At 41.4% G+C, this 8,195-nt stretch overlaps 1 long non-coding RNA gene across 1 annotated transcript; it reads left to right on the plus strand.

Annotated features, from left to right (window-relative positions):
* Positions 1 to 285: 285 nt before the first annotated feature.
* On the plus strand, positions 286 to 3,626 carry LOC125521647. Its single transcript, XR_007289347.1, has 2 exons — positions 286 to 1,634; positions 3,165 to 3,626. It is a non-coding gene; the product is annotated as an uncharacterized LOC125521647 (long non-coding RNA).
* The last annotated feature ends 4,569 nt before the right edge of the window (positions 3,627 to 8,195 follow it).

Below are 8,195 nucleotides of genomic sequence, written 5' to 3' on the forward strand. Positions count from 1 at the left end.
TTTTGAGAAAAACGATTTTTTCAAAACTGCTCTTAAACCGTGATGATTTTGCAAAAAATTTCCTATATATTTGTAATGTAGATGTCAAGAGATTTCCAATGATATATTACACGCTTCATTCCGACGAAAACACGGTCAGTTCGACGAAATGAAAATCATGAGTACAACCGCCTGAAACCATCAGTTCAAGTAGGGTAACAAAATAATATTTTGTTACGCGAAACAAAATAGCCCATATATAATCAACCTGTCAACCGTCTTCGAACAAGAAAAAAGAAGTAAATACCCTAACCTCTGCCCACCCACCTACACATTCAGCCACCCCCCGCTCCCACTTCTCCTGGCTCCCGGCGGCGCCACCCCGCCCCACCTCCTCCCCGGCTCCGGCGCCGCCCCGTCCCGCCCCACCTCCTCCCCGGCTCGTGGCGCCACCCCGCCCCACCCCAGCTCCTCTCCGGATCCTAGGGCCGCGCCGCCCCCAACCTCCAACCTCCCGGATCCTGGTGCCGCCCTGCCCCTACCTCCTCCCTGTATCCCGGCGCCGCACGCCCCCATCTCCCTGGATCCCCGCGACGCCTAGTCCCCAACCTCTCCGGCTCCTGGCGCCGCCAACCGCCATCGTCTGCCAGCTCCGGTAGCCGCGTCCACCTGTTTCCTCCTGCGTGTCGGACGGTGCGAATCTGGCCGACGTGGCGGGGCTGTGAGACTCGCCGGGGTGGAGCTCCTCCGCCTGTACCTCGATTCATAGTTCATTGTCAGTACAGGTTCTGAAATTTCCTAGTACATGTTGGGGGACATTTCTGGAATCACGTATCCTTGCTAACTTGCAGTTGTAATTTTGATTGCATAGCAGTACAATTTAGTTATCTCTGAAGTTTTGATTCACAGCAGGACAATTTAGTCCCAGCTGCCATGATTCTGCAAACCATTGTGCTGCCAAAAGATGGTGCTTTGTTGCAACAAGTTGTGGGGAAAATGCAGTGAAAAAATAAAATGTGCTTCCACAAGTTCATATGATATATTGTTGTTAATTCAATTTCTTTTATATACCTCTACACATGTTTCTTGAAATGCTGACAAGGAGCTAGACTTTTTTTGTTCATATTTCTTGTTTCTTAAAACAACTGATGTACTACTATCAAAATGGAAGCCACAATAAATATCTCATCTCTAAATTGATGATTCAACCATGTTTTCTTGTGTCTATTACTGAACTGACAATGTTACTAAACTTGTGTTCTCGCTGATTCTGAACTGTTGCTCGTAGCATTTGTGATGCTCGTCTGATTTTGGTTGGAAGTTTAATGAATCCATACATAGTTGAACTTTTAGGAAGTTAAAAGTTCAACGAGTGTCTTAGAGAAAGCTTGGAAGTTTTGTCTATATAAAAAAGATAACAAAAATATATGTGTTCTGACCTAAGATGTTCAGGAAAGAGTTCCAGAACATCCCCGGTCGCCGCGTCCCCGGGAAGCCATGCGACAGCCACGACCACTGCGAGCTGCTGGTGCAGCATCCAACCTGCCCCCATGCGCCTCCATCCCTCAATCTCCCAGATGCGTCGTCGCGAACTCTTTATTCCCCATCGCTGCCTCCTCCAACTCCTTTCATGGCTCTGGAAAATCACTGATCAGGTATGTTCAGTTCAGACCACACTAAAATGACCAAATTATAGATAAATATTTGCATTGTCCTAAATTCTTCCACTCCCTGGAAACAAAGTCGCAGAATGGATTTGAACAGAGTATACTTCCATGGTTTTGCAAGAAATCATACAATAAGTGCACCGTTCACTATGTATTTTATCATCAGTTAAAAAATAATCGTAGAAAAAGTTCAATTTGTGTTATTGAAACAACTCAATTTATCGGTATTGTGGAGATCATGCATGACTAGTATTTATAAATCACTTCTTGACTGCCTTGACCAATTAAGGGGCCTGATTGGCGCTGCATAGAGTTACTGATATCTTGGTTGTGAATCAAGGTCACATTCTCATATGGCTTATCACATCATCCAATGGTCTATGCTTAAGTTCGGCACGAAGAGTACACCAGACCCTTTATTTACTCTTGTTCTGTTATTCATGTTGGTCGTTTGCTAAATGTTTCAGCGCACAATCCAGCTTGTAGCTGTGAGCACTCTGTTAAACAGGTTTATCATGTGTAATCCCAGGCTGTATTTGGGAAAAATATTTGTACTGTTGCTTCTCTTGGAATGAAAGTGTTGTCTTGCTCTCAAAAAAAGAGTACCCATCCAATCTGTTCTTTCTCCCAATTCTCCTCATTTTAGGATGGCACATGAACACAATGATGTTCTGCAGTACCAATTTATTTCTGAGATAGTACATATGCTATTCTAAGAATGATTTTTATTGTCATCATTTGACTTCCAAACAAATATCAATATAACTGGTGATTTTGACTCTTGCATGGACATTCTACTCATACTTATGCATGGATAATATGATAAATTGTGGTTAGCTGCTTTTGCATGGTCAAGCTCGCTGATAAGGCACTATATACTTTTTTCCTTAGATTAAGTGCTACTGAAATAAGTTTGTGGGTTGCAGTACTTGTGGATATAGCTGTAAATGTGTTGCTGGCTGCAGTATAGTATATTGATCTGTTCTGTTTGCCAATGTTATGTTCCATTCCATCTCACCATTTTCCTTGACCAGCACAATTGCGACATTGCAAATTGGTTATTCAGTCATATGTAATGGCTCCAAACATATGCCTTTTTAGACTATTCAGCTACTATTTATGTGTTTTTTCCTGTTTGGTTATTTGATTGTTAACTGACAAACACTCTTTTTATCCTAAAAACATAAATACTGTTGCTATGGTGAGTTTAGTGCCCATATAGAGTAGTAATACTGTTGTTTGCAAATCATGGGTTATTACTTACTATTAGTTACTGCAGAATATTGGGGACTACTTGGTTCAGTTTACATTTTATGCTCACTGCCCAATATTGGGGATTTGTTCTTGGGATACATGTGAAACTGAACCTTAGATTTTAATCCCACGTGCTCTATATTGCCCTTTCAAAAGTATGCTGTAGATTATAGCTACATATGGCATCTAGCTTTAACAACATAACTTAATGCTGGTAAAAAGGAATTACGCTACATCTATGTTGTGCTTTGCTCTTTTTTTCAGAATATTCAGATCACATTTTCAATGCGTTGTTTGAAACGCTACAATATAGATATATAGTCCCAGCGCACTGCCACTGGCGTTGACACCACAGGGTCCTGAGGCCTCGGCATTCATGCCAAGGTGGTCCAATAGAGCCAACAGATTAATCTGGGAAGGCCAGCAGGACGGAGGGAAAGGTTGACATCGTGGGCGTCGACATTTGTGAGGTGACCAGCACGGATGAGGAGAGCGCAAAAACTGCACCTCATGACGGTACTCCGGATCCTGGTGCTTCTCTCCCTCTGCTGCCTATGTTCTCAAGATACGAGAGAGTGGGATATTCGCATGATTGTGGCTGGTTGGAGTGTATGGTCTTGTGGAGATCATGGATGTTATTTGCTGATGACACGATGTATATATATACTACTAGAAGTTCCAGTACCTATATTACTACAATTCTCTAATAAAAAATGTATCAGTTCATTGTGTGTAGCACATGGTTAACACATATAATTACAAAACAGTTACTTGAACTATACAAGAGTTCAGCTTTTACTTAATTTTCAGTTCAAATTTTGCATTATTTTCAGTACATCAACTTTAATGTGCAGAACATCGAGGAAATCCTGAAAAATTATATGTGCACTCTATGTATTTTCTTATGCTTACAAGAATTCTGCACTCATACTGTTATGCATCAGTTCAGGTCGCCCATGGAGTTTTAGATATATGCAAAATCGGATTAGAGCACCATGCTCTCACCCAAAAGTTTGAAAAACCACTACTTTCAGTTCTGGTAACATATGTTTTTGTTTCAGTTTTGCTAATTCTTTCTCCAATGGGCCTTTATATATTATCTTTCACTTGTCTTACTATATGAAAAAATATGTGGCCTTCAACGAGCAATCTTGCTCAGTTTTCTGGTTAAAAAAATAGACAACATGGATTTACCATGTTCTATTAAAAGAAAGTTGGAGTTCAAATTCTAATTTTAGTTCAGTGAAGATCAATGGGAAAATGCACAAAAAGTTCAGACTCTTGTTTCCTGAAGTGTTTGTTTTGGTATGTCCAGCCCAAACAATCTTCAAATTTTAAAAAATGCTTCTCTGTGGTCAAATAAAAGCTACAGTAATTATTTTGGACATGTTCAGTACAAACTTTTATAATGGTGTAGTACACTTATTTAAAAAAATTATATATTTACAAAACAGAAATTGCAATTCTCAAAAACCTACAAAAAAGTATCAATTTATATTGATAGTTGTTCTAGTCCTTATGTTACAACAGTGCAATGAAAAAAATCTCATCAGTTCAACAACATGGGCATGCTAATGCCGTAGTGATCTTGCGCGCGGCCACAAGGATGTCGGCTGCAATGATGCCAAAGTGACGAGCTATCTACATTCTGCTTGGCTGTTGTCCATCTATATCTGCGTCCGTGGTGCGTCGCCAGCGGCATCGTCCCTGACCAGGGCACCATGCTGAGGCACTTGCTACTACTAATGCACACTGCATTTGACGCATAAAGATGGAAAATGCAGGAAGCCGCATATTTATGTGGAGCTAATGCACACCATTTTTTGCTGAAAAATGCCACGGTTAAAATGAAGGTAAGCTTGTGCGTGTAATTTGTCTGAGGTGGTTGGTTCTGGAAAGGGAGATTCACACAAGTAGATTTAAAAAGTTGTAGCTCTTTTCTTGGTTTATGGTCAGCTCATGCATCGAGTTTCCATCCAACCGTGGGATGACCTCTACCTGCACGTACTTGTTGCTAAAATGTGTGTTGTTAAACTTGTTATGAAGCCACCATTATTCTTCAGCTGCGACCTACATGAGTTTCTTCATCTGCGGTTCAACAAAAAAGAACAACAACAGTCCATTCATCTGTCGTATCTCTTTCCTCTCTACTGCTCTTTTCTCTTACTAATTTGTTTCTCTCTGAACTGCGGCACGGGGGGAGGTTGGACTACAGACAGCCCCCGCCGCCCCCATGCATTACTTCCTCCGGTCCTGTCCAAGTATGGGGCTCACACCAGTCCAACTCTTTCTCCCTTCTCCGTCCAACTGTTGTATGCTATTCCAAATGCCAATGATCATGCAAAACAGTTGTTGCTAGAGTCTAGATGATGTGTAGTGTAGATGCCATAGTTTCACCCTATTTTTCTGGTTCTAATTATTGCTGCATAACTCTTTAAAAGAATGTTCTGTGAATGTTTGTGATCATGGCTTGTAGGTATTCTTGTGAACTTTAAAATAATGACTGTTCTTGTAGGAGGTTCAAAGATTGTCGTCGAGCAAGTTCAAGAGATTAGTTTCGTGAAAATAATGTGATCTTTTGGTTAGGATTGCATGATCCATAGCCATCAATGGCAACAGGCGAGCAGTTCAAGGCCTCAAGGCGAGCAGTTCAACACTTTTTTTGTGATAAATGTTATTATGATCTATTCTATGTATTATATTGTATGATCGGGAGAACTCAGAAGTTCATGTGTTGTCGGTGAAAAATTTCAAAACATTTTGTTTAGTAAGTGAAAGTGCGTTATATCGACTAGAGGGGGGGTGAATAGGCAATTTTTATGAAAGTCTTCAAAACGTGAGAGTTATGAAGACAAACAGTGAAGATTATGCCTATTACTATGCAGCGGAAGTTAGATTACACTAGGGCAGCCATGGTCATGTATTCAATAGAGTGAAAGCGCAATGACAAACAGCTTCAGTGTAATAAGGATCAGGTAGGAAGAAGTTATAAAGCCGAACAGATCATACATTCATGTTGTGAAGACAAAAGATAAAGCAAGCATGCAATGGCTTCACAATGAATAACTGTAAATGAAGGGAAGTGAAGATGAAACCAGTGACACGTTGAAGACAATGATTTGTTGGACCAGTTCCAGTTGCTGTGACAACTGTACGTCTGGTTGGAGCGGCTAGGTATTTAAACCGAAGGACACACAGTCCCGGACACCCAGTCAAGGACACTTAGTCCAAGACACCCAGTCCTCACCGTTTTCTCCTTGAGCTAAGGACAGACCTCGCCCAATCACTCTGGTAAGTCTTCAAGGTAGACTCCCAAACCTTCACATATTTCGTTCACTGGCAATCCACAATTTCTCTTGGATGCTCAGAACGCGACGCCTAACCGTCTGGAGGATGCACAGTCCTCAAGTGTAATAAGTCTTCAAATCACACCAGACACGAAGACTTAAGTGATGCCCAATTTACTCTGGCTCTGGGTGGTTAGGGCTTTTCTCCTCACTGGGAATTTTTCTTTCAAAGGCTTCGAGGTGGGTTGCTCTCAAACGACAAAAGCCGTGCACTGAAATTTGAGCAGCCAACCATTTAAGGTTGTGGGGGGGTGGACTATTTATAGCCACTTGGCAACCCGACCTGATCTGTCCGAAATGACCCTGGGTCACTAAGGAATTGACACGTGTACCAACGGTCGGATTTCGAACTCACACGGCAACTTTACTTGGGCTACAAGTAAAGCTGACTTGTCTGACTCTGGACAAGATTTTCTCTCAAAGTCTTCGCTCGAAGACATAGGATTTGAATTTGGCATCACTTCAGTCATTCTGACTGGTTCTCTTCGACCCCACTTAACAGTACGGTGGTTCCTATGACACAACATGAATGAAATAAAACTACGAAGGATCTAGGTCTTCGAGTTCCAAAAGCTTCATAGGGAGTCTTCTCATGTCATTGTCTTCAATATGAATATCTTCATAAACCACCATTGTCTTCAATGTCTTCGTACATTTTTAGGGGTCATCTCTGGTAGTGAAACCGAATCAATGAGGGACTTCTACCTGTGTTTTCCTGCAATTCTCACAAACACATTAGTCCCTCAACTAGGTTTGTCGTCAATACTCCAAAACCAACTAGGGGTGGCACTAGATGCACTTACAGTAAGAACTTTTTTTTTATCAAATGATAAACCTATGTTAATGGAAAACAGTACTTGAGATGAGAGAAGTCCAAAACATCGTTGCAAAAAGAAACACATGATTTTCTCTCTCTTTTCTTTATGAGAAAATATCATTCAGCTCAATAGTATATACCATGCAAGTTCAAGGACTATGATACCGTAAACTGAGGAAAACCATATCAAAGATAAACAGTAAAATCTAATGTGTGAAAACATGCTCAGTACAAATCTATATGGGCATCAGTTCAAGTACTATTTTTTGGGAACCATTCAAAACTACTATATGAAAAATATATCAGTACAAACATACACATAAATTAGTACAAGCATAGTCCAACACATCGTTGCAAAAAAAGTTGAGTTCAAAAAAATAAACACATGAAAATTTTCTTTTTAGAAAAATATGATTCAGTTCAACATATAAACCATGCAAGTTCGGTGACTATGATATCGTGTACCATTGAATCGTTACGAGGAAAATCATATACCAAAAAAATAGAGTAAAAGTCTTGTCGTGGAAGTGTCATGGCAGATGTGCTCATGGAAGGACTTAGTTGTGGAGCCATTGCGACGAGATTAGATTAAAGGGGTTAAACGGGACAAGGGACACAGAGAGTTTATATTGGTTCGGCCCCTTGCGGTGAAGGTAAAGGCCTACTCCAGTTAAGGTGGTATTGCTAGGGTTTCGATTACCAGGGAGCAAACACGCCTTGTCTGGCTCTCGATTTGATCTTTCTTGCCCTAAGCCGCTGCCGGGTCGTCTCCTTATATACACGGGTTGACGCCCTATGGCCTACAGAGTCCCGGCCGGCTCATACAACGTGTCCAACTCGGTGACGTATCTTACATGCCTTATATTACAAGTCTACTCATACATGGTGGTTTACACTTACGGGCCTTACGCCATCTCTGGGCTTGGGCCTCTTACCGTCCTATCTATGAACCGCCGTCTGGTATACTCTCTTGGGCTTTTAGGATGAACTGTCATTGTGGTTGACCCGGCCCCTCCTGGGCGGGTCATACCTGATAGTCATATCCCCAACATTAGGCCCCAGGTTGATTAGAACTTGTTCAGGTCAATCTTCAACACTTAGAAAAAAATCCTTCTTCCTCTGTTGTGAAGC

Source organism: Triticum urartu, chromosome 7 (assembly GCF_003073215.2).
Source record: "Triticum urartu cultivar G1812 chromosome 7, Tu2.1, whole genome shotgun sequence".
NCBI lineage: Eukaryota > Viridiplantae > Streptophyta > Magnoliopsida > Poales > Poaceae > Triticum > Triticum urartu.